Raw genomic sequence first — 25716 nt, 5'->3', positions numbered from 1 at the left:
TGACTATAGTATCAGCAATATCTCTCCCAACTATACAACATGTCTGAGTTTGAGAAATAATTTTGGGTAATACCATTTTTAAACGTGTAGACAAAATCCTTGCCAAAATTTTATAATCTACATTAAGTAAACTGATAGGACGCCAATTTTGCAATCTTCTATTATCCCCCTTATTTTTATAAATAAGTGATATAACCCCAAATCTCATTGATCTCGACATAATATTGTCATTCTTAACACTCTGAAAGATGTGCAACAGAATATCATATATACAATCATAAAATTTACAATACCACTCTACTGTCAATCCGTCCGGGCCGGGGCTTTTATTTTTAGCCATCCCTTTTATAGCTGTATGTATTTCATCAACTGTTATTATGGCATCACACATATCTTTATCCTCATCAGATACAGAACAGTTTACAAAATTTAAAAGTGAATCAGTACAATTATCATCAACAGTTACCGAAGAATATAAATGACTATAAAACTGATGTATTTCATCTAAGATTCCGCTTGTATTTGAAATAATTACACCATCATCATCAATCAATTCATTGATTACATTTTTGTTGTGTCGATATTTCTCAAGATTTAGAAAATATTTAGTATTTCTATCGCTTTCAATTGCCCATTTGGCCTTAGATCTCAATATAGCACCCCGACAAAAATCAGTTTCATAGTCACTTAGCTGATGTTTTAGTTCTTCATATTTGTTAATGTCATATGGTTCTTTATTTGCGACTTTTTCTGAAAATGATTTTAATTTATTTTGCAATGTAAAGTATTCTTTTAATCTTTCCTTATTTCTTCTTGTACAGTATACTTGGGAAAATTTTTTAATTTTGTATTTTACATTATCCCACCAAATGAGTGGTTCACTGAAATACATTTCGTCAGTTTTTCCCTCGGTAAGAATTGATTTCACTCTTTGTACATATTTTTCCTCAAAAAGAACATTGTTATTTAATATCCATAATCCGGGCCCTGTTTCCACTTTGCAGGTATTTAGTTTAAGGTATACAAAAGAATGATCACTAAAGGATGTATCTGCATAATAAATATTTTGCACATTGGAGTGCAATTTTGAGGAAATCAAAAAATAATCTATTCTACTCTGCTTCATTTCGCCTAGTACAACTTGTTTTCTGGAGAAACTACGAGTACTAGGATTTCGTGATCTCCATAAATCGGTAATATTCCTATCATGAATAATTTTATAAAGTTCACGCACTGCTACATCATCAATATGTAAGGCTTTGTTATATCGATCAATACCTGCTAAAGTTGTATTAAAATCACCAGCCAGGATAGTGCTATCACTAGTACTGTTATGTAAATATGTATTTAGCTTCATGAAAAAGTTAAACCTTTCCTTCACAACATTTGGAGCATAAATATTGATTAAATCAATCACTTTATCATCAATAGCTATTTTAAGATGTAAAATCCTACCCTTTTCAATCATTTCTTGTGTCACCTGATTTCTCAATTCTCTCACTACTAAAACAGCTACACCTGCCCTCCTATTGTCAGCATTACTATAAAATATGTCACCATTCCAAATCTCATTTTCTCTAATACTTTCAACAAACTCATCATCCCAAAAGGTTTCTTGCAATAATAAAATATGGCCTCTTTTCTCTTTAAATATTTCTAAAACAGACTTTAGTTTATTCAAATTACGCAAGCCATTTACATTTAGAGATACAATATTTAAAGCCATGATTATGATGAGTGTATTGAAAGTATTAAAAAATGTTGAGTGTTTGATCATTTCTTCATAGGTGTTCGTCGCATGCTATTCATCTTCATATTAGGTACTGGATTAAACCTTCTCCTTCTCCTTTGTACTACTTTGAAATTTTCGATATTAGTACCGTTTTCTTGACATGTACGTGATTCGTTTGATCTTTCAACAACGTCTGCAGCCATCTTCCTGTCATCATCTGAATCTGTCCCCGATCCATCTCCAATTGTATGATTGTTGTTTACTTCCTCAGATTCTATTTCTACATTGGTCATATCAACTCCAATTCTTTCTTTTTCTTCCCCACTTTCTCCACTCTCATTATCTTTTTTTGCATTCTCAATTTCTTCTTTATCATCTTCGTCACTCTGTAACTCCAATATGTCTTCCCTCATATCATCATCAACTTCCGAATGAATGCCTTTAATGGCCTCTCTGTAACACATACATGTTTGCGCCTCTTTGTGGCATTTGTCGCATATCCTGCATGTACACATAAGAGGAAAACTTCCACAACTTTCACATCTTTGCCTTGTGCACTTTTTTGCTACGTGGCCTTGCTCCCCACACTTGTAGCATACAAAATCAGGGCAGTCTTTTATAACATGTCCCGGATCAAGACATCTAGAACATACCTTAACTTGATTATTGTGTAATACTCTAAAGTATTGTTGACCATTAACAGTCTGAAATTTCAGACTGTAAGGCAAGGATTTTACCTGCTGTGGAAATTTACATTTGACATAACGAGTCCCATCAGCCACACTAGTTCCAGGATAATATCTGCGTTGAATGGGAGAAAGAAGTTCTACTCCGTATTCACCGAGCTTCATACTTATATCATCATCTGTGATGTATGCTGGTAAATGAAGAATTGACACAATAATAGTGTCTGAATATAAAAGAGTACAATCAAAGTGTTCACTTCCAATATCAATTCCACACAAGGTATTATATGCTACTTCCTTACTCGGTAGTGTGACCTCATACAAATTTGCACCTTTGGGCACAACTGCATAGACCGACATATCTCCGGTTAATTCTTCTACACTTCTAACAATATCACTTGCCTTTATTTTCTTCACATCCTTTACATCAATCACCACGGTACATTCTTTCCCAAAACGACGAGAAGCTCCTGTCTGTCTATCGATGTTACTCGACATGCCATTCTTATTGTTAGCTATTCCACTGGTGTCATTAGAGTGTGAGTCAGCTCCTTGTGCTGCACGTGCAGCACGACCAGGCTTTGTATTCATTGTCACAGAAAATAATATTTTGTGTGGTGGATAAAGTTATCCACACACTCAAAATATATCTCACTGATATATGAATGCGATCAAACAAATCTTATCAACGTACCTGTAACAAATTAAAACAGCAAAAATGTCTATTAAAGGAAAAAAACTTGAAAATTCACGGAGCGATCATCAAACGTGTTTTCCTTCTGATGTCATAACCGGAAGTCTCCACACGACGCTCTAACCAACTGAGCTATGCGGCCACTTGCTAATCAAAATCCTCCTACACAATCTAGAAATACAGATGGAGTACATACTTTCACACAATGAATGATTAGCAAAAGGAACCACACAATTAGGGTACGTAAAAGCATTGCCAACGTGTATGTTAATAGTATAAAATATATGGAAATAATGTAAAATGCATAACTCCCATAGTATAACAAATATTGGTCTTTTCATAATTGCCGAATGTGCTAACGTTAACACATTGCGTGTTGTTTTAAGTAAAGTCATAAATTACTCCTCGAGCTTTTGGAGAGAACGAAGATAAGACACATACCAAGGTGGCTCTTGGTTAGTCGTGGATGTCTCACTTCCACTTGCAGGTCTCATATATATCTTAGATGGTCCTCTGAATCAGGTTTTGGGTAGCAGACTAACGCAGCTTTTAGAATTGAATAATATAGTTTTACGAGATAACTAGGTACAGATTTTGTGCCTTTACAAATGGAAATTGAAATTTGTGCTGCAGAATAGAAATGAAAGAGACGTATGAGAAAAATAAAATAAGTATGGGTAAAGGGGCGATCGAAGCCACGAACTTCGCATGGTCAACGTGTGTGTTATCATTATAAAAAAATCTATTGAACCAATGTAAAATGCATAATTCGGAAATTATAAAAGAAAACATATCTTACTATCCTCTTGGACACTTCAATATACAGTTTGACAATATGATTTCAGCAAAAATTGTTGAGGTTAAACAGTTGCTATGCTCTATACTGATTTCTATGAATGTGCATTCTTATTACCAACTGATTGGGAAATGAACATTGGCAGTATGGTAAGTTAAAATAATAATTTACCAAAGTTCATCAAGTTCATTTTTACTTAGGACACACTCGTCTATAAAGTATAACGTGATAAGAAATATAACAGCAGCAATCGCTAAGCAATCTGTAATATTTGGCGAAACGACAGGCAACCATGATGATAATTATGAAACAAATGAAGTAGACATGCCTACAGTATCCAGAAACTAGTGTGCCTCATGGTGGGAAATCTACAGATCACGAAGCTAATAGGCAAGGTTTTATCATGTTGACTACGCTTTCAGGAGTTATCTGATGCAAATTCAGCTCTAGCATATTTACTATCTAGCATCCCGCCCTAAAGCCCTGATCGATTCAAATTGACCAGTAAATAATTACCTACTACTGGAACTGACATATGAACTACTGCTACTCCTAGCAGTTTTAATAATGATAATATTAATAATAATAGTAAGAGTAAATTTATCGTCAAGAAAGAAAAAGAGACAAGCCTAACTCAGCATGATTAAAATCAGATCTCCACTGTCATACTGTAACGTATCAAGGGTAAAGACCAAATAAAATGGAATATATGGACAGCTCACGCCTTCTTCAGCTACTAGATGTCTCCAATGTATTGTAGTGTCAAGAAATGGTGTGTTCACCACAACCGTTCTTATTTAGATTATAAAAGCACAAAGCAAAAGAATTATAAAAGCCAAAACATCTTATTATACAACGTCCAGGCTTGTATGTGTTTTCTCCCAAAATGTAGTCCTCAAAATAATGAAATATAATATTTTAAAATATGCAGACCATATATTTGATGGTCAATGGCTTGTGAAAATCAGCATAAATATTGTTGTTGTTGTTATAGGGTTTAACGCCATTTTTCAGCACAAGATAGGCTATACATGGCGGCCAGTATTAATGGTGGAGGAAGAACCGGGAAAACCCCGGAAAGAACCACCGACCCACAAGAAGCTACCGGCAAGCTTTCTCACGTATCTACATTTGACGAGCCCGAGACTCGAACCCACGCAGACAGAGGTGAGATGGCAGTGATCAGTGACGGACAGCGCTTTAGACCACTCGGCAGCATAAATATTCAATTTATCATAGTTCGCATAACTTCTAACTCAAATAATCCCATTTTCCAAACTAATCTTGCACAGAAAAGTAAGTTAATAGTTTTTCAAATTTGTTCATTTTGACGCACCGAAGTGTTAATGATGTTGTGCATCCAGTCAAAGTTCGGAACCATACCCAGGTTTGCGTTATAGAGTTCAATGCTAAATAAGTTAGATGCACAGTCTGGAACCGGATGCAAATAGTGTGTCGCCTTTGTTGGCTGAGGCACAGTTTGTCCTTTACAGCAACGTGGACATAGAATACAATTTATTTTGCTATATGTTCACTACATTTGTTTCTCAATACTGACCTTTCCACTGTGTGACAATCAATACAATCATATGTTAATTTAAGATACCGTCAAAGATGATATCACGGTGAAGTTCTTGTCAAAGGTTGACCTGCATTTGTTTGAGAGGCTGGACTGTCAACAGAGCAGCATGTAAATAGAACACATATTTCACTTCAGGACCATCACCATAGCCTTATAACACACTAGTCACTGTCGCCAATATACAAAGAGAAAACCACACCTAGAACTCATATTCTTCAGAATAAACAATTACCTTTAAATCCCTACAAGAAATGCATATATATAACTCTTCTATCCCCACCAAAATAAGAGGAAAAAATGTACTGAAAATAGACGAAAACTGCTAGAACTACAATGGTGGGTACTGAACTCGAAGTACTAATTGTGACCTGATTCCAAATAGTCTGGGACCGAATGTCAATAGTGTGTCGAGTAGGTTAAATGCGACAATGTGTGTCGTTTTGTATTTCTATCATAACTAATTTTAGAAAGCCCTGTTAAGGTTTTGTTATGTCGATCAATTCCAGATAAAGCGTTATTGAACGCACCAACCAAGATAGTGTTATCGCTAGTATTGTTATGCAAATATGTGTTTGATCTCATTAAAAGGTATACCTTACTCGCACAAGATTTGGAGCATAAATATTGATTAAATCAACCACTCTTCATCAAGATCTATTTTAAATGTAAAATTCTACCCTTATGAAACATTTCATGTGCCACTTGATTTTTCACCTCTCTCACTACTAAAACATCAACACCAGCCCTCCTAATGACGGCATTGCTATCAAATATGTCACCATTACAAATCTCATTTTCTGTGATACATTCAGTAAACTCATCATCCCAAAAGGCTTCTTGCAATAATAAAATATGGCCTCTTATTTTTTAGAAATATTTCTAAAACAGACTTTCGCTTATTCAAATCTAGCATGCCGTTTACAATTAGAGATACAATATATAAGGCCATTATAATGATTAGTGTGTTTAAAGTATTAAATTATGTCGCATGTTTTATCATTTCCATGAATACTAGAAATTATTTAATGGATTTGAGACGCATGCTATTCGTTTTCAGTCTAGGTACTGTATTAAACCGTCTTCTCCAACTGTGTATGACTTTGAAAGTGTCTATATCAGTACTGTTATTTCCATTTCCGTTTACCTGAAAACTCTGAACATCGTTTGCCTTTCAACAGCGACTTCAACTACCATCCTACTGTCATCACTTCCTGGATCCGTCACCGATCTATCACTAACAGTACGCCTGTTGTTTCGTTCTTCCTCCGATTCTATTTCTTGTTCGGTCTTATCGACTCTGCTTCCCACAGTTTCCTCCCCTCTTTCTTCACTATAATTATCCTGTATTTAATTCTCAACGTCTTCTTCATCATCTTCGGCAAGCTGTAATTCCAATGATTGTTCCTCCCTCTTAGCATCACCAATCTGCGGATTCACTTCCACAATGTCCTCTCTGTAACATGTACATGTTTGGGCTTCCTTGTGGCATTTGTCGCATATCCTTCATTGACACATAAAGAAAACCTTCCACAACTGTCAAATCTTTGCCGTTTGCTATTCATAGCTACATGGCTCTTCTCCCCACACTTATAGCACACAAAATCCAGTCACCTTTTCATAAGCTGGCTCGGATCTAGACATCGAGAACACACCTTTACTTTATTACTGTGCAATACCCCAAAATATGTTTATTATTTATTTTCATGTTTGCCTAAAGTTCTAACTGATAGCTTTCTATATTAGGTTTAATGTAAACTTATGAATTACTCCTCGTGCTCACTGCTATAACGAAGATAAGACACATACCAAAGTGTGCTTCAGCTGATTGTGGATCTTTCACTTCACCTTCTAGATCTCAAATATAACGTATATTGAATCATGATTTTGGTAACATAAAGTTTTGATATTGAATTGTTAAACTTTTAAAAAATAATAGCACAGACTTTATTTCGTTACTCCAGATAAGAAATGAAAGAGAAGGAGAAAAAATAAAGGTAAATAAAGAAATAGAGAGGAAAATAGTAACGAAAATGAAAACTATTGGCCACAGGGGGGATCGAACCCACGACCTTCGCGTTATTAGCACGACGCTCTAACCAACTGAGCTATGCGGCCACTTGCTAATCAAAATCCTCCTACACAATCTAGAAATACAGATGGAGTACATACTTTCACACAATGAATGATTAGCAAAAGGAACCACACAATTAGGGTACGTAAAAGCATTGCCAACGTGTATGTTAATAGTATAAAATATATGGAAATAATGTAAAATGCATAACTCCCATATTATAACAAATATTGGTCTTTTCATAATTGCCGAATGTGCTAACGTTAACACATTGCGTGTTGTTTTAAGTAAAGTCATAAATTACTCCTCGAGCTTTTGGAGAGAACGAAGATAAGACACATACCAAGGTGGCTCTTGGTTAGTCGTGGATGTCTCACTTCCACTTGCAGGTCTCATATATATCTTAGATGGTCCTCTGAATCAGGTTTTGGGTAGCAGACTAACGCAGCTTTTAGAATTGAATAATATAGTTTTACGAGATAACTAGGTACAGATTTTGTGCCTTTACAAATGGAAATTGAAATTTGTGCTGCAGAATAGAAATGAAAGAGACGTATGAGAAAATAAAATAAGTATGGGTAAAGGGGCGATCGAAGCCACGAACTTCGCATGGTCAACGTGTGTGTTATCATTATAAAAATCTATTGAACCAATGTAAAATGCATAATTCGGAAATTATAAAAGAAAACATATCTTACTATCCTCTTGGACACTTCAATATACAGTTTGACAATATGATTTCAGCAAAAATTGTTGAGGTTAAACAGTTGCTATGCTCTATACTGATTTCTATGAATGTGCATTCTTATTACCAACTGATTGGGAAATGAACATTGGCAGTATGGTAAGTTAAAATAATAATTTACCAAAGTTCATCAAGTTCATTTTTACTTAGGACACACTCGTCTATAAAGTATAACGTGATAAGAAATATAACAGCAGCAATCGCTAAGCAATCTGTAATATTTGGCGAAACGACAGGCAACCATGATGATAATTATGAAACAAATGAAGTAGACATGCCTACAGTATCCAGAAACTAGTGTGCCTCATGGTGGGAAATCTACAGATCACGAAGCTAATAGGCAAGGTTTTATCATGTTGACTACGCTTTCAGGAGTTATCTGATGCAAATTCAGCTCTAGCATATTTACTATCTAGCATCCCGCCCTAAAGCCCTGATCGATTCAAATTGACCAGTAAATAATTACCTACTACTGGAACTGACATATGAACTACTGCTACTCCTAGCAGTTTTAATAATGATAATATTAATAATAATAGTAAGAGTAAATTTATCGTCAAGAAAGAAAAAGAGACAAGCCTAACTCAGCATGATTAAAATCAGATCTCCACTGTCATACTGTAACGTATCAAGGGTAAAGACCAAATAAAATGGAATATATGGACAGCTCACGCCTTCTTCAGCTACTAGATGTCTCCAATGTATTGTAGTGTCAAGAAATGGTGTGTTCACCACAACCGTTCTTATTTAGATTATAAAAGCACAAAGCAAAAGAATTATAAAAGCCAAAACATCTTATTATACAACGTCCAGGCTTGTATGTGTTTTCTCCCAAAATGTAGTCCTCAAAATAATGAAATATAATATTTTAAAATATGCAGACCATATATTTGATGGTCAATGGCTTGTGAAAATCAGCATAAATATTGTTGTTGTTGTTATAGGGTTTAACGCCATTTTTCAGCACAAGATAGGCTATACATGGCGGCCAGTATTAATGGTGGAGGAAGAACCGGGAAAACCCCGGAAAGAACCACCGACCCACAAGAAGCTACCGGCAAGCTTTCTCACGTATCTACATTTGACGAGCCCGAGACTCGAACCCACGCAGACAGAGGTGAGATGGCAGTGATCAGTGACGGACAGCGCTTTAGACCACTCGGCAGCATAAATATTCAATTTATCATAGTTCGCATAACCTCTGACTCAAATAATCCCATTTTCCAAACTAATCTTGCACAGAAAAGTAAGTTAATAGTTTTTCAAATTTGTTCATTTTGACGCACCGAAGTGTTAATGATGTTGTGCATCCAGTCAAAGTTCGGAACCATAACCAGGTTTGCGTTATAGAGTTCAATGCTAAATAAGTTAGATGCACAGTCTGGAACCGGATGCAAATAGTGTGTCGCCTTTGTTGGCTGAGGCACAGTTTGTCCTTTACAGCAACGTGGACATAGAATACAATTTAGTTTTCTATATGTTCACTACATTTGTTTCTCAATACTGACCTTTCCACTGTGTGACAATCAATACAATCATATGTTAATTTAAGATACCGTCAAAGATGATATCACGGTGAAGTTCTTGTCAAAGGTTGACCTGCATTTGTTTGAGAGGCTGGACTGTCAACAGAGCAGCATGTAAATAGAACACATATTTCACTTCAGGACCATCACCATAGCCTTATAACACACTAGTCACTGTCGCCAATATACAAAGAGAAAACCACACCTAGAACTCATATTCTTCAGAATAAACAATTACCTTTAAATCCCTACAAGAAATGCATATATATAACTCTTCTATCCCCACCAAAATAAGAGGAAAAAATGTACTGAAAATAGACGAAAACTGCTAGAACTACAATGGTGGGTACTGAACTCGAAGTACTAATTGTGACCTGATTCCAAATAGTCTGGGACCGAATGTCAATAGTGTGTCGAGTAGGTTAAATGCGACAATGTGTGTCGTTTTGTATTTCTATCATAACTAATTTTAGAAAGCCCTGTTAAGGTTTTGTTATGTCGATCAATTCCAGATAAAGCGTTATTGAACGCACCAACCAAGATAGTGTTATCGCTAGTATTGTTATGCAAATATGTGTTTGATCTCATTAAAAGGTATACCTTACTCGCACAAGATTTGGAGCATAAATATTGATTAAATCAACCACTCTTCATCAAGATCTATTTTAAATGTAAAATTCTACCCTTATGAAACATTTCATGTGCCACTTGATTTTTCACCTCTCTCACTACTAAAACATCAACACCAGCCGTCCTAATGACGGCATTGCTATCAAATATGTCACCATTACAAATCTCATTTTCTCTGATACATTCAGTAAACTCATCATCCCAAAAGGCTTCTTGCAATAATAAAATATGGCCTCTTATTTTTTAGAAATATTTCTAAAACAGACTTTCGCTTATTCAAATCTAGCATGCCGTTTACAATTAGAGATACAATATATAAGGCCATTATAATGATTAGTGTGTTTAAAGTATTAAATTATGTCGCATGTTTTATCATTTCCATGAATACTAGAAATTATTTAATGGATTTGAGACGCATGCTATTCGTTTTCAGTCTAGGTACTGTATTAAACCGTCTTCTCCAACTGTGTATGACTTTGAAAGTGTCTATATCAGTACTGTTATTTCCATTTCCGTTTACCTGAAAACTCTGAACATCGTTTGCCTTTCAACAGCGACTTCAACTACCATCCTACTGTCATCACTTCCTGGATCCGTCACCGATCTATCACTAACAGTACGCCTGTTGTTTCGTTCTTCCTCCGATTCTATTTCTTGTTCGGTCTTATCGACTCTGCTTCCCACAGTTTCCTCCCCTCTTTCTTCACTATAATTATCCTGTATTTAATTCTCAACGTCTTCTTCATCATCTTCGGCAAGCTGTAACTCCAATGATTGTTCCTCCCTCTTAGCATCACCAATCTGCGGATTCACTTCCACAATGTCCTCTCTGTAACATGTACATGTTTGGGCTTCCTTGTGGCATTTGTCGCATATCCTTCATTGACACATAAAGAAAACCTTCCACAACTGTCAAATCTTTGCCGTTTGCTATTCATAGCTACATGGCTCTTCTCCCCACACTTATAGCACACAAAATCCAGTCACCTTTTCATAAGCTGGCTCGGATCTAGACATCGAGAACACACCTTTACTTTATTACTGTGCAATACCCCAAAATATGTTTATTATTTATTTTCATGTTTGCCTAAAGTTCTAACTGACAGCTTTCTATATTAGGTTTAAGGTAAACTTATGAATTACTCCTCGTGCTCACTGCTATAACGAAGATAAGACACATACCAAAGTGTGCTTCAGCTGATTGTGGATCTTTCACTTCACCTTCTAGATCTCAAATATAACGTATATTGAATCATTATTTTGGTAACATAAAGTTTTGATATTGAATTGTTAAACTTTTAAAAAATAATAGCACAGACTTTATTTCGTTACTCCAGATAAGAAATGAAAGAGAAGGAGAAAAAATAAAGGTAAATAAAGAAATAGAGAGGAAAATAGTAACGAAAATGAAAACTATTGGCCACAGGGGGGATCGAACCCACGACCTTCGCGTTATTAGCACGACGCTCTAACCAACTGAGCTATGCGGCCACTTGCTAATCAAAATCCTCCTACACAATCTAGAAATACAGATGGAGTACATACTTTCACACAATGAATGATTAGCAAAAGGAACCACACAATTAGGGTACGTAAAAGCATTGCCAACGTGTATGTTAATAGTATAAAATATATGGAAATAATGTAAAATGCATAACTCCCATATTATAACAAATATTGGTCTTTTCATAATTGCCGAATGTGCTAACGTTAACACATTGCGTGTTGTTTTAAGTAAAGTCATAAATTACTCCTCGAGCTTTTGGAGAGAACGAAGATAAGACACATACCAAGGTGGCTCTTGGTTAGTCGTGGATGTCTCACTTCCACTTGCAGGTCTCATATATATCTTAGATGGTCCTCTGAATCAGGTTTTGGGTAGCAGACTAACGCAGCTTTTAGAATTGAATAATATAGTTTTACGAGATAACTAGGTACAGATTTTGTGCCTTTACAAATGGAAATTGAAATTTGTGCTGCAGAATAGAAATGAAAGAGACGTATGAGAAAATAAAATAAGTATGGGTAAAGGGGCGATCGAAGCCACGAACTTCGCATGGTCAACGTGTGTGTTATCATTATAAAAATCTATTGAACCAATGTAAAATGCATAATTCGGAAATTATAAAAGAAAACATATCTTACTATCCTCTTGGACACTTCAATATACAGTTTGACAATATGATTTCAGCAAAAATTGTTGAGGTTAAACAGTTGCTATGCTCTATACTGATTTCTATGAATGTGCATTCTTATTACCAACTGATTGGGAAATGAACATTGGCAGTATGGTAAGTTAAAATAATAATTTACCAAAGTTCATCAAGTTCATTTTTACTTAGGACACACTCGTCTATAAAGTATAACGTGATAAGAAATATAACAGCAGCAATCGCTAAGCAATCTGTAATATTTGGCGAAACGACAGGCAACCATGATGATAATTATGAAACAAATGAAGTAGACATGCCTACAGTATCCAGAAACTAGTGTGCCTCATGGTGGGAAATCTACAGATCACGAAGCTAATAGGCAAGGTTTTATCATGTTGACTACGCTTTCAGGAGTTATCTGATGCAAATTCAGCTCTAGCATATTTACTATCTAGCATCCCGCCCTAAAGCCCTGATCGATTCAAATTGACCAGTAAATAATTACCTACTACTGGAACTGACATATGAACTACTGCTACTCCTAGCAGTTTTAATAATGATAATATTAATAATAATAGTAAGAGTAAATTTATCGTCAAGAAAGAAAAAGAGACAAGCCTAACTCAGCATGATTAAAATCAGATCTCCACTGTCATACTGTAACGTATCAAGGGTAAAGACCAAATAAAATGGAATATATGGACAGCTCACGCCTTCTTCAGCTACTAGATGTCTCCAATGTATTGTAGTGTCAAGAAATGGTGTGTTCACCACAACCGTTCTTATTTAGATTATAAAAGCACAAAGCAAAAGAATTATAAAAGCCAAAACATCTTATTATACAACGTCCAGGCTTGTATGTGTTTTCTCACAAAATGTAGTCCTCAAAATAATGAAATATAATATTTTGAAATATGCAGACCATATATTTGATGGTCAATGGCTTGTGAAAATCAGCATAAATATTGTTGTTGTTGTTATAGGGTTTAACGCCATTTTTCAGCACAAGAGAGGCTATACATGGCGGCCAGTATTAATGGTGGAGGAAGAACCGGGAAAACCCCGGAAAGAACCACCGACCCACGAGAAGCTAACGGCAAGCTTTCTCACGTATCCACATTTGCCGAGCCCGAGACTCGAACCCACGCAGACAGAGGTGAGATGGCAGTGATCAGTGACGGACAGCGCTTTAGACCACTCGGCAGCATAAATATTCAATTTATCATAGTTCGCATAACCTCTGACTCAAATAATCCCATTTTCCAAACTAATCTTGCACAGAAAAGTAAGTTAATAGTTTTTCAAATTTGTTCATTTTGACGCACCGAAGTGTTAATGATGTTGTGCATCCAGTCAAAGTTCGGAACCATACCCAGGTTTGCGTTATAGAGTTCAATGCTAAATAAGTTAGATGCACAGTCTGGAACCGGATGCAAATAGTGTGTCGCCTTTGTTGGCTGAGGCACAGTTTGTCCTTTACAGCAACGTGGACATAGAATACAATTTAGTTTTCTATATGTTCACTACATTTGTTTCTCAATACTGACCTTTCCACTGTGTGACAATCAATACAATCATATGTTAATTTAAGATACCGTCAAAGATGATATCACGGTGAAGTTCTTGTCAAAGGTTGACCTGCATTTGTTTGAGAGGCTGGACTGTCAACAGAGCAGCATGTAAATAGAACACATATTTCACTTCAGGACCATCACCATAGCCTTATAACACACTAGTCACTGTCGCCAATATACAAAGAGAAAACCACACCTAGAACTCATATTCTTCAGAATAAACAATTACCTTTAAATCCCTACAAGAAATGCATATATATAACTCTTCTATCCCCACCAAAATAAGAGGAAAAAATGTACTGAAAATAGACGAAAACTGCTAGAACTACAATGGTGGGTACTGAACTCGAAGTACTAATTGTGACCTGATTCCAAATAGTCTGGGACCGAATGTCAATAGTGTGTCGAGTAGGTTAAATGCGACAATGTGTGTCGTTTTGTATTTCTATCATAACTAATTTTAGAAAGCCCTGTTAAGGTTTTGTTATGTCGATCAATTCCAGATAAAGCGTTATTGAACGCACCAACCAAGATAGTGTTATCGCTAGTATTGTTATGCAAATATGTGTTTGATCTCATTAAAAGGTATACCTTACTCGCACAAGATTTGGAGCATAAATATTGATTAAATCAACCACTCTTCATCAAGATCTATTTTAAATGTAAAATTCTACCCTTATGAAACATTTCATGTGCCACTTGATTTTTCACCTCTCTCACTACTAAAACATCAACACCAGCCCTCCTAATGACGGCATTGCTATCAAATATGTCACCATTACAAATCTCATTTTCTGTGATACATTCAGTAAACTCATCATCCCAAAAGGCTTCTTGCAATAATAAAATATGGCCTCTTATTTTTTAGAAATATTTCTAAAACAGACTTTCGCTTATTCAAATCTAGCATGCCGTTTACAATTAGAGATACAATATATAAGGCCATTATAATGATTAGTGTGTTTAAAGTATTAAATTATGTCGCATGTTTTATCATTTCCATGAATACTAGAAATTATTTAATGGATTTGAGACGCATGCTATTCGTTTTCAGTCTAGGTACTGTATTAAACCGTCTTCTCCAACTGTGTATGACTTTGAAAGTGTCTATATCAGTACTGTTATTTCCATTTCCGTTTACCTGAAAACTCTGAACATCGTTTGCCTTTCAACAGCGACTTCAACTACCATCCTACTGTCATCACTTCCTGGATCCGTCACCGATCTATCACTAACAGTACGCCTGTTGTTTCGTTCTTCCTCCGATTCTATTTCTTGTTCGGTCTTATCGACTCTGCTTCCCACAGTTTCCTCCCCTCTTTCTTCACTATAATTATCCTGTATTTAATTCTCAACGTCTTCTTCATCATCTTCGGCAAGCTGTAACTCCAATGATTGTTCCTCCCTCTTAGCATCACCAATCTGCGGATTCACTTCCACAATGTCCTCTCTGTAACATGTACATGTTTGGGCTTCCTTGTGGCATTTGTCGCATATCCTTCATTGACACATAAAGAAAACCTTCCACAACTGTCAAATCTTTGCCGTTTGCTATTCATAGCTACATGGCTCTTCTCCCCACACTTATAGCACACAAAATCCAGTCACCTTTTCATAAGCTGGCTCGGATCTAGACATCGAGAACACACCTTTACTTTATTACTGTGCAATACCCCAAAATATGTTTATTATTTATTTTCATGTTTGCCTAAAGTTCTAACTGACAGCTTTCTATATTAGGTTTAAGGTAAACTTATGAATTACTCCTCGTGCTCACTGCTATAACGAAGATAAGACACATACCAAAGTGTGCTTCAGCTGATTGTGGATCTTTCACTTCACCTTCTAGATCTCAAATATAACGTATATTGAATCATTATTTTGGTAACATAAAGTTTTGATATTGAATTGTTAAACTTTTAAAAAATAATAGCACAGACTTTATTTCGTTACTCCAGATAAGAAATGAAAGAGAAGGAGAAAAAATAAAGGTAAATAAAGAAATAGAGAGGAAAATAGTAACGAAAATGAAAACTATTGGCCACAGGGGGGATCGAACCCACGACCTTCGCGTTATTAGCACGACGCTCTAACCAACTGAGCTATGCGGCCACTTGCTAATCAAAATCCTCCTACACAATCTAGAAATACAGATGGAGTACATACTTTCACACAATGAATGATTAGCAAAAGGAACCACACAATTAGGGTACGTAAAAGCATTGCCAACGTGTATGTTAATAGTATAAAATATATGGAAATAATGTAAAATGCATAACTCCCATATTATAACAAATATTGGTCTTTTCATAATTGCCGAATGTGCTAACGTTAACACATTGCGTGTTGTTTTAAGTAAAGTCATAAATTACTCCTCGAGCTTTTGGAGAGAACGAAGATAAGACACATACCAAGGTGGCTCTTGGTTAGTCGTGGATGTCTCACTTCCACTTGCAGGTCTCATATATATCTTAGATGGTCCTCTGAATCAGGTTTTGGGTAGCAGACTAACGCAGCTTTTAGAATTGAATAATATAGTTTTACGAGATAACTAGGTACAGATTTTGTGCCTTTACAAATGGAAATTGAAATTTGTGCTGCAGAATAGAAATGAAAGAGACGTATGAGAAAATAAAATAAGTATGGGTAAAGGGGCGATCGAAGCCACGAACTTCGCATGGTCAACGTGTGTGTTATCATTATAAAAATCTATTGAACCAATGTAAAATGCATAATTCGGAAATTATAAAAGAAAACATATCTTACTATCCTCTTGGACACTTCAATATACAGTTTGACAATATGATTTCAGCAAAAATTGTTGAGGTTAAACAGTTGCTATGCTCTATACTGATTTCTATGAATGTGCATTCTTATTACCAACTGATTGGGAAATGAACATTGGCAGTATGGTAAGTTAAAATAATAATTTACCAAAGTTCATCAAGTTCATTTTTACTTAGGACACACTCGTCTATAAAGTATAACGTGATAAGAAATATAACAGCAGCAATCGCTAAGCAATCTGTAATATTTGGCGAAACGACAGGCAACCATGATGATAATTATGAAACAAATGAAGTAGACATGCCTACAGTATCCAGAAACTAGTGTGCCTCATGGTGGGAAATCTACAGATCACGAAGCTAATAGGCAAGGTTTTATCATGTTGACTACGCTTTCAGGAGTTATCTGATGCAAATTCAGCTCTAGCATATTTACTATCTAGCATCCCGCCCTAAAGCCCTGATCGATTCAAATTGACCAGTAAATAATTACCTACTACTGGAACTGACATATGAACTACTGCTACTCCTAGCAGTTTTAATAATGATAATATTAATAATAATAGTAAGAGTAAATTTATCGTCAAGAAAGAAAAAGAGACAAGCCTAACTCAGCATGATTAAAATCAGATCTCCACTGTCATACTGTAACGTATCAAGGGTAAAGACCAAATAAAATGGAATATATGGACAGCTCACGCCTTCTTCAGCTACTAGATGTCTCCAATGTATTGTAGTGTCAAGAAATGGTGTGTTCACCACAACCGTTCTTATTTAGATTATAAAAGCACAAAGCAAAAGAATTATAAAAGCCAAAACATCTTATTATACAACGTCCAGGCTTGTATGTGTTTTCTCACAAAATGTAGTCCTCAAAATAATGAAATATAATATTTTGAAATATGCAGACCATATATTTGATGGTCAATGGCTTGTGAAAATCAGCATAAATATTGTTGTTGTTGTTATAGGGTTTAACGCCATTTTTCAGCACAAGAGAGGCTATACATGGCGGCCAGTATTAATGGTGGAGGAAGAACCGGGAAAACCCCGGAAAGAACCACCGACCCACGAGAAGCTAACGGCAAGCTTTCTCACGTATCCACATTTGCCGAGCCCGAGACTCGAACCCACGCAGACAGAGGTGAGATGGCAGTGATCAGTGACGGACAGCGCTTTAGACCACTCGGCAGCATAAATATTCAATTTATCATAGTTCGCATAACCTCTGACTCAAATAATCCCATTTTCCAAACTAATCTTGCACAGAAAAGTAAGTTAATAGTTTTTCAAATTTGTTCATTTTGACGCACCGAAGTGTTAATGATGTTGTGCATCCAGTCAAAGTTCGGAACCATACCCAGGTTTGCGTTATAGAGTTCAATGCTAAATAAGTTAGATGCACAGTCTGGAACCGGATGCAAATAGTGTGTCGCCTTTGTTGGCTGAGGCACAGTTTGTCCTTTACAGCAACGTGGACATAGAATACAATTTAGTTTTCTATATGTTCACTACATTTGTTTCTCAATACTGACCTTTCCACTGTGTGACAATCAATACAATCATATGTTAATTTAAGATACCGTCAAAGATGATATCACGGTGAAGTTCTTGTCAAAGGTTGACCTGCATTTGTTTGAGAGGCTGGACTGTCAACAGAGCAGCATGTAAATAGAACACATATTTCACTTCAGGACCATCACCATAGCCTTATAACACACTAGTCACTGTCGCCAATATACAAAGAGAAAACCACACCTAGAACTCATATTCTTCAGAATAAACAATTACCTTTAAATCCCTACAAGAAATGCATATATATAACTCTTCTATCCCCACCAAAATAAGAGGAAAAAATGTACTGAAAATAGACGAAAACTGCTAGAACTACAATGGTGGGTACTGAACTCGAAGTACTAATTGTGACCTGATTCCAAATAGTCTGGGACCGAATGTCAATAGTGTGTCGAGTAGGTTAAATGCGACAATGTGTGTCGTTTTGTATTTCTATCATAACTAATTTTAGAAAGCCCTGTTAAGGTTTTGTTATGTCGATCAATTCCAGATAAAGCGTTATTGAACGCACCAACCAAGATAGTGTTATCGCTAGTATTGTTATGCAAATATGTGTTTGATCTCATTAAAAGGTATACCTTACTCGCACAAGATTTGGAGCATAAATATTGATTAAATCAACCACTCTTCATCAAGATCTATTTTAAATGTAAAATTCTACCCTTATGAAACATTTCATGTGCCACTTGATTTTTCACCTCTCTCACTACTAAAACATCAACACCAGCCCTCCTAATGACGGCATTGCTATCAAATATGTCACCATTACAAATCTCATTTTCTGTGATACATTCAGTAAACTCATCATCCCAAAAGGCTTCTTGCAATAATAAAATATGGCCTCTTATTTTTTAGAAATATTTCTAAAACAGACTTTCGCTTATTCAAATCTAGCATGCCGTTTACAATTAGAGATACAATATATAAGGCCATTATAATGATTAGTGTGTTTAAAGTATTAAATTATGTCGCATGTTTTATCATTTCCATGAATACTAGAAATTATTTAATGGATTTGAGACGCATGCTATTCGTTTTCAGTCTAGGTACTGTATTAAACCGTCTTCTCCAACTGTGTATGACTTTGAAAGTGTCTATATCAGTACTGTTATTTCCATTTCCGTTTACCTGAAAACTCTGAACATCGTTTGCCTTTCAACAGCGACTTCAACTACCATCCTACTGTCATCACTTCCTGGATCCGTCACCGATCTATCACTAACAGTACGCCTGTTGTTTCGTTCTTCCTCCGATTCTATTTCTTGTTCGGTCTTATCGACTCTGCTTCCCACAGTTTCCTCCCCTCTTTCTTCACTATAATTATCCTGTATTTAATTCTCAACGTCTTCTTCATCATCTTCGGCAAGCTGTAACTCCAATGATTGTTCCTCCCTCTTAGCATCACCAATCTGCGGATTCACTTCCACAATGTCCTCTCTGTAACATGTACATGTTTGGGCTTCCTTGTGGCATTTGTCGCATATCCTTCATTGACACATAAAGAAAACCTTCCACAACTGTCAAATCTTTGCCGTTTGCTATTCATAGCTACATGGCTCTTCTCCCCACACTTATAGCACACAAAATCCAGTCACCTTTTCATAAGCTGGCTCGGATCTAGACATCGAGAACACACCTTTACTTTATTACTGTGCAATACCCCAAAATATGTTTATTATTTATTTTCATGTTTGCCTAAAGTTCTAACTGACAGCTTTCTATATTAGGTTTAAGGTAAACTTATGAATTACTCCTCGTGCTCACTGCTATAACGAAGATAAGACACATACCAAAGTGTGCTTCAGCTGATTGTGGATCTTTCACTTCACCTTCTAGATCTCAAATATAACGTATATTGAATCATTATTTTGGTAACATAAAGTTTTGATATTGAATTGTTAAACTTTTAAAAAATAATAGCACAGACTTTATTTCGTTACTCCAGATAAGAAATGAAAGAGAAGGAGAAAAAATAAAGGTAAATAAAGAAATAGAGAGGAAAATAGTAACGAAAATGAAAACTATTGGCCACAGGGGGGATCGAACCCACGACCTTCGCGTTATTAGCACGACGCTCTAACCAACTGAGCTATGCGGCCACTTGCTAATCAAAATCCTCCTACACAATCTAGAAATACAGATGGAGTACATACTTTCACACAATGAATGATTAGCAAAAGGAACCACACAATTAGGGTACGTAAAAGCATTGCCAACGTGTATGTTAATAGTATAAAATATATGGAAATAATGTAAAATGCATAACTCCCATATTATAACAAATATTGGTCTTTTCATAATTGCCGAATGTGCTAACGTTAACACATTGCGTGTTGTTTTAAGTAAAGTCATAAATTACTCCTCGAGCTTTTGGAGAGAACGAAGATAAGACACATACCAAGGTGGCTCTTGGTTAGTCGTGGATGTCTCACTTCCACTTGCAGGTCTCATATATATCTTAGATGGTCCTCTGAATCAGGTTTTGGGTAGCAGACTAACGCAGCTTTTAGAATTGAATAATATAGTTTTACGAGATAACTAGGTACAGATTTTGTGCCTTTACAAATGGAAATTGAAATTTGTGCTGCAGAATAGAAATGAAAGAGACGTATGAGAAAATAAAATAAGTATGGGTAAAGGGGCGATCGAAGCCACGAACTTCGCATGGTCAACGTGTGTGTTATCATTATAAAAATCTATTGAACCAATGTAAAATGCATAATTCGGAAATTATAAAAGAAAACATATCTTACTATCCTCTTGGACACTTCAATATACAGTTTGACAATATGATTTCAGCAAAAATTGTTGAGGTTAAACAGTTGCTATGCTCTATACTGATTTCTATGAATGTGCATTCTTATTACCAACTGATTGGGAAATGAACATTGGCAGTATGGTAAGTTAAAATAATAATTTACCAAAGTTCATCAAGTTCATTTTTACTTAGGACACACTCGTCTATAAAGTATAACGTGATAAGAAATATAACAGCAGCAATCGCTAAGCAATCTGTAATATTTGGCGAAACGACAGGCAACCATGATGATAATTATGAAACAAATGAAGTAGACATGCCTACAGTATCCAGAAACTAGTGTGCCTCATGGTGGGAAATCTACAGATCACGAAGCTAATAGGCAAGGTTTTATCATGTTGACTACGCTTTCAGGAGTTATCTGATGCAAATTCAGCTCTAGCATATTTACTATCTAGCATCCCGCCCTAAAGCCCTGATCGATTCAAATTGACCAGTAAATAATTACCTACTACTGGAACTGACATATGAACTACTGCTACTCCTAGCAGTTTTAATAATGATAATATTAATAATAATAGTAAGAGTAAATTTATCGTCAAGAAAGAAAAAGAGACAAGCCTAACTCAGCATGATTAAAATCAGATCTCCACTGTCATACTGTAACGTATCAAGGGTAAAGACCAAATAAAATGGAATATATGGACAGCTCACGCCTTCTTCAGCTACTAGATGTCTCCAATGTATTGTAGTGTCAAGAAATGGTGTGTTCACCACAACCGTTCTTATTTAGATTATAAAAGCACAAAGCAAAAGAATTATAAAAGCCAAAACATCTTATTATACAACGTCCAGGCTTGTATGTGTTTTCTCACAAAATGTAGTCCTCAAAATAATGAAATATAATATTTTGAAATATGCAGACCATATATTTGATGGTCAATGGCTTGTGAAAATCAGCATAAATATTGTTGTTGTTGTTATAGGGTTTAACGCCATTTTTCAGCACAAGAGAGGCTATACATGGCGGCCAGTATTAATGGTGGAGGAAGAACCGGGAAAACCCCGGAAAGAACCACCGACCCACGAGAAGCTAACGGCAAGCTTTCTCACGTATCCACATTTGCCGAGCCCGAGACTCGAACCCACGCAGACAGAGGTGAGATGGCAGTGATCAGTGACGGACAGCGCTTTAGACCACTCGGCAGCATAAATATTCAATTTATCATAGTTCGCATAACCTCTGACTCAAATAATCCCATTTTCCAAACTAATCTTGCACAGAAAAGTAAGTTAATAGTTTTTCAAATTTGTTCATTTTGACGCACCGAAGTGTTAATGATGTTGTGCATCCAGTCAAAGTTCGGAACCATACCCAGGTTTGCGTTATAGAGTTCAATGCTAAATAAGTTAGATGCACAGTCTGGAACCGGATGCAAATAGTGTGTCGCCTTTGTTGGCTGAGGCACAGTTTGTCCTTTACAGCAACGTGGACATAGAATACAATTTAGTTTTCTATATGTTCACTACATTTGTTTCTCAATACTGACCTTTCCACTGTGTGACAATCAATACAATCATATGTTAATTTAAGATACCGTCAAAGATGATATCACGGTGAAGTTCTTGTCAAAGGTTGACCTGCATTTGTTTGAGAGGCTGGACTGTCAACAGAGCAGCATGTAAATAGAACACATATTTCACTTCAGGACCATCACCATAGCCTTATAACACACTAGTCACTGTCGCCAATATACAAAGAGAAAACCACACCTAGAACTCATATTCTTCAGAATAAACAATTACCTTTAAATCCCTACAAGAAATGCATATATATAACTCTTCTATCCCCACCAAAATAAGAGGAAAAAATGTACTGAAAATAGACGAAAACTGCTAGAACTACAATGGTGGGTACTGAACTCGAAGTACTAATTGTGACCTGATTCCAAATAGTCTGGGACCGAATGTCAATAGTGTGTCGAGTAGGTTAAATGCGACAATGTGTGTCGTTTTGTATTTCTATCATAACTAATTTTAGAAAGCCCTGTTAAGGTTTTGTTATGTCGATCAATTCCAGATAAAGCGTTATTGAACTCACCAACCAAGATAGTGTTATCGCTAGTATTGTTATGCAAATATGTGTTTGATCTCATTAAAAGGTATACCTTACTCGCACAAGATTTGGAGCATAAATATTGATTAAATCAACCACTCTTCATCAAGATCTATTTTAAATGTAAAATTCTACCCTTATGAAACATTTCATGTGCCACTTGATTTTTCACCTCTCTCACTACTAAAACATCAACACCAGCCCTCCTAATGACGGCATTGCTATCAAATATGTCACCATTACAAATCTCATTTTCTGTGATACATTCAGTAAACTCATCATCCCAAAAGGCTTCTTGCAATAATAAAATATGGCCTCTTATTTTTTAGAAATATTTCTAAAACAGACTTTCGCTTATTCAAATCTAGCATGCCGTTTACAATTAGAGATACAATATATAAGGCCATTATAATGATTAGTGTGTTTAAAGTATTAAATTATGTCGCATGTTTTATCATTTCCATGAATACTAGAAATTATTTAATGGATTTGAGACGCATGCTATTCGTTTTCAGTCTAGGTACTGTATTAAACCGTCTTCTCCAACTGTGTATGACTTTGAAAGTGTCTATATCAGTACTGTTATTTCCATTTCCGTTTACCTGAAAACTCTGAACATCGTTTGCCTTTCAACAGCGACTTCAACTACCATCCTACTGTCATCACTTCCTGGATCCGTCACCGATCTATCACTAACAGTACGCCTGTTGTTTCGTTCTTCCTCCGATTCTATTTCTTGTTCGGTCTTATCGACTCTGCTTCCCACAGTTTCCTCCCCTCTTTCTTCACTATAATTATCCTGTATTTAATTCTCAACGTCTTCTTCATCATCTTCGGCAAGCTGTAACTCCAATGATTGTTCCTCCCTCTTAGCATCACCAATCTGCGGATTCACTTCCACAATGTCCTCTCTGTAACATGTACATGTTTGGGCTTCCTTGTGGCATTTGTCGCATATCCTTCATTGACACATAAAGAAAACCTTCCACAACTGTCAAATCTTTGCCGTTTGCTATTCATAGCTACATGGCTCTTCTCCCCACACTTATAGCACACAAAATCCAGTCACCTTTTCATAAGCTGGCTCGGATCTAGACATCGAGAACACACCTTTACTTTATTACTGTGCAATACCCCAAAATATGTTTATTATTTATTTTCATGTTTGTCTAAAGTTCTAACTGACAGCTTTCTATATTAGGTTTAAGGTAAACTTATGAATTACTCCTCGTGCTCACTGCTATAACGAAGATAAGACACATACCAAAGTGTGCTTCAGCTGATTGTGGATCTTTCACTTCACCTTCTAGATCTCAAATATAACGTATATTGAATCATTATTTTGGTAACATAAAGTTTTGATATTGAATTGTTAAACTTTTAAAAAATAATAGCACAGACTTTATTTCGTTACTCCAGATAAGAAATGAAAGAGAAGGAGAAAAAATAAAGGTAAATAAAGAAATAGAGAGGAAAATAGTAACGAAAATGAAAACTATTGGCCACAGGGGGGATCGAACCCACGACCTTCGCGTTATTAGCACGACGCTCTAACCAACTGAGCTATGCGGCCACTTGCTAATCAAAATCCTCCTACACAATCTAGAAATACAGATGGAGTACATACTTTCACACAATGAATGATTAGCAAAAGGAACCACACAATTAGGGTACGTAAAAGCATTGCCAACGTGTATGTTAATAGTATAAAATATATGGAAATAATGTAAAATGCATAACTCCCATATTATAACAAATATTGGTCTTTTCATAATTGCCGAATGTGCTAACGTTAACACATTGCGTGTTGTTTTAAGTAAAGTCATAAATTACTCCTCGAGCTTTTGGAGAGAACGAAGATAAGACACATACCAAGGTGGCTCTTGGTTAGTCGTGGATGTCTCACTTCCACTTGCAGGTCTCATATATATCTTAGATGGTCCTCTGAATCAGGTTTTGGGTAGCAGACTAACGCAGCTTTTAGAATTGAATAATATAGTTTTACGAGATAACTAGGTACAGATTTTGTGCCTTTACAAATGGAAATTGAAATTTGTGCTGCAGAATAGAAATGAAAGAGACGTATGAGAAAATAAAATAAGTATGGGTAAAGGGGCGATCGAAGCCACGAACTTCGCATGGTCAACGTGTGTGTTATCATTATAAAAATCTATTGAACCAATGTAAAATGCATAATTCGGAAATTATAAAAGAAAACATATCTTACTATCCTCTTGGACACTTCAATATACAGTTTGACAATATGATTTCAGCAAAAATTGTTGAGGTTAA

The 25716-nt window shown here is 35.9% G+C and overlaps 5 non-coding genes across 5 annotated transcripts; all 5 read right to left on the bottom strand.

Annotated features, from left to right (window-relative positions):
* Positions 1–7531: 7531 nt before the first annotated feature.
* Trnai-aau (transfer RNA isoleucine (anticodon AAU)) lies at positions 7532–7605 on the bottom strand. Its single transcript has one exon. It is a non-coding gene; the product is annotated as a tRNA-Ile (tRNA).
* A 4274-nt stretch (positions 7606–11879) lies between these two features.
* On the bottom strand, positions 11880–11953 carry Trnai-aau (transfer RNA isoleucine (anticodon AAU)). Its single transcript has one exon. It is a non-coding gene; the product is annotated as a tRNA-Ile (tRNA).
* A 4274-nt stretch (positions 11954–16227) lies between these two features.
* On the bottom strand, positions 16228–16301 carry Trnai-aau (transfer RNA isoleucine (anticodon AAU)). Its single transcript has one exon. It is a non-coding gene; the product is annotated as a tRNA-Ile (tRNA).
* A 4274-nt stretch (positions 16302–20575) lies between these two features.
* Trnai-aau (transfer RNA isoleucine (anticodon AAU)) lies at positions 20576–20649 on the bottom strand. Its single transcript has one exon. It is a non-coding gene; the product is annotated as a tRNA-Ile (tRNA).
* Positions 20650–24923: 4274 nt separating this feature from the next.
* On the bottom strand, positions 24924–24997 carry Trnai-aau (transfer RNA isoleucine (anticodon AAU)). The gene has a single exon. It is a non-coding gene; the product is annotated as a tRNA-Ile (tRNA).
* Positions 24998–25716: the final 719 nt, after the last annotated feature.

The sequence above is a fragment of the Sinohyriopsis cumingii genome, chromosome 14 (genome assembly GCF_028554795.1).
Source record: "Sinohyriopsis cumingii isolate HCF-2022 chromosome 14, ASM2855479v2, whole genome shotgun sequence".
In the NCBI taxonomy this organism is placed as follows: Eukaryota; Metazoa; Mollusca; class Bivalvia; order Unionida; family Unionidae; genus Sinohyriopsis; species Sinohyriopsis cumingii.
Note: the sequence above shows the minus strand (reverse complement) of the source record. Positions and strands in the feature narration are given on the sequence as shown.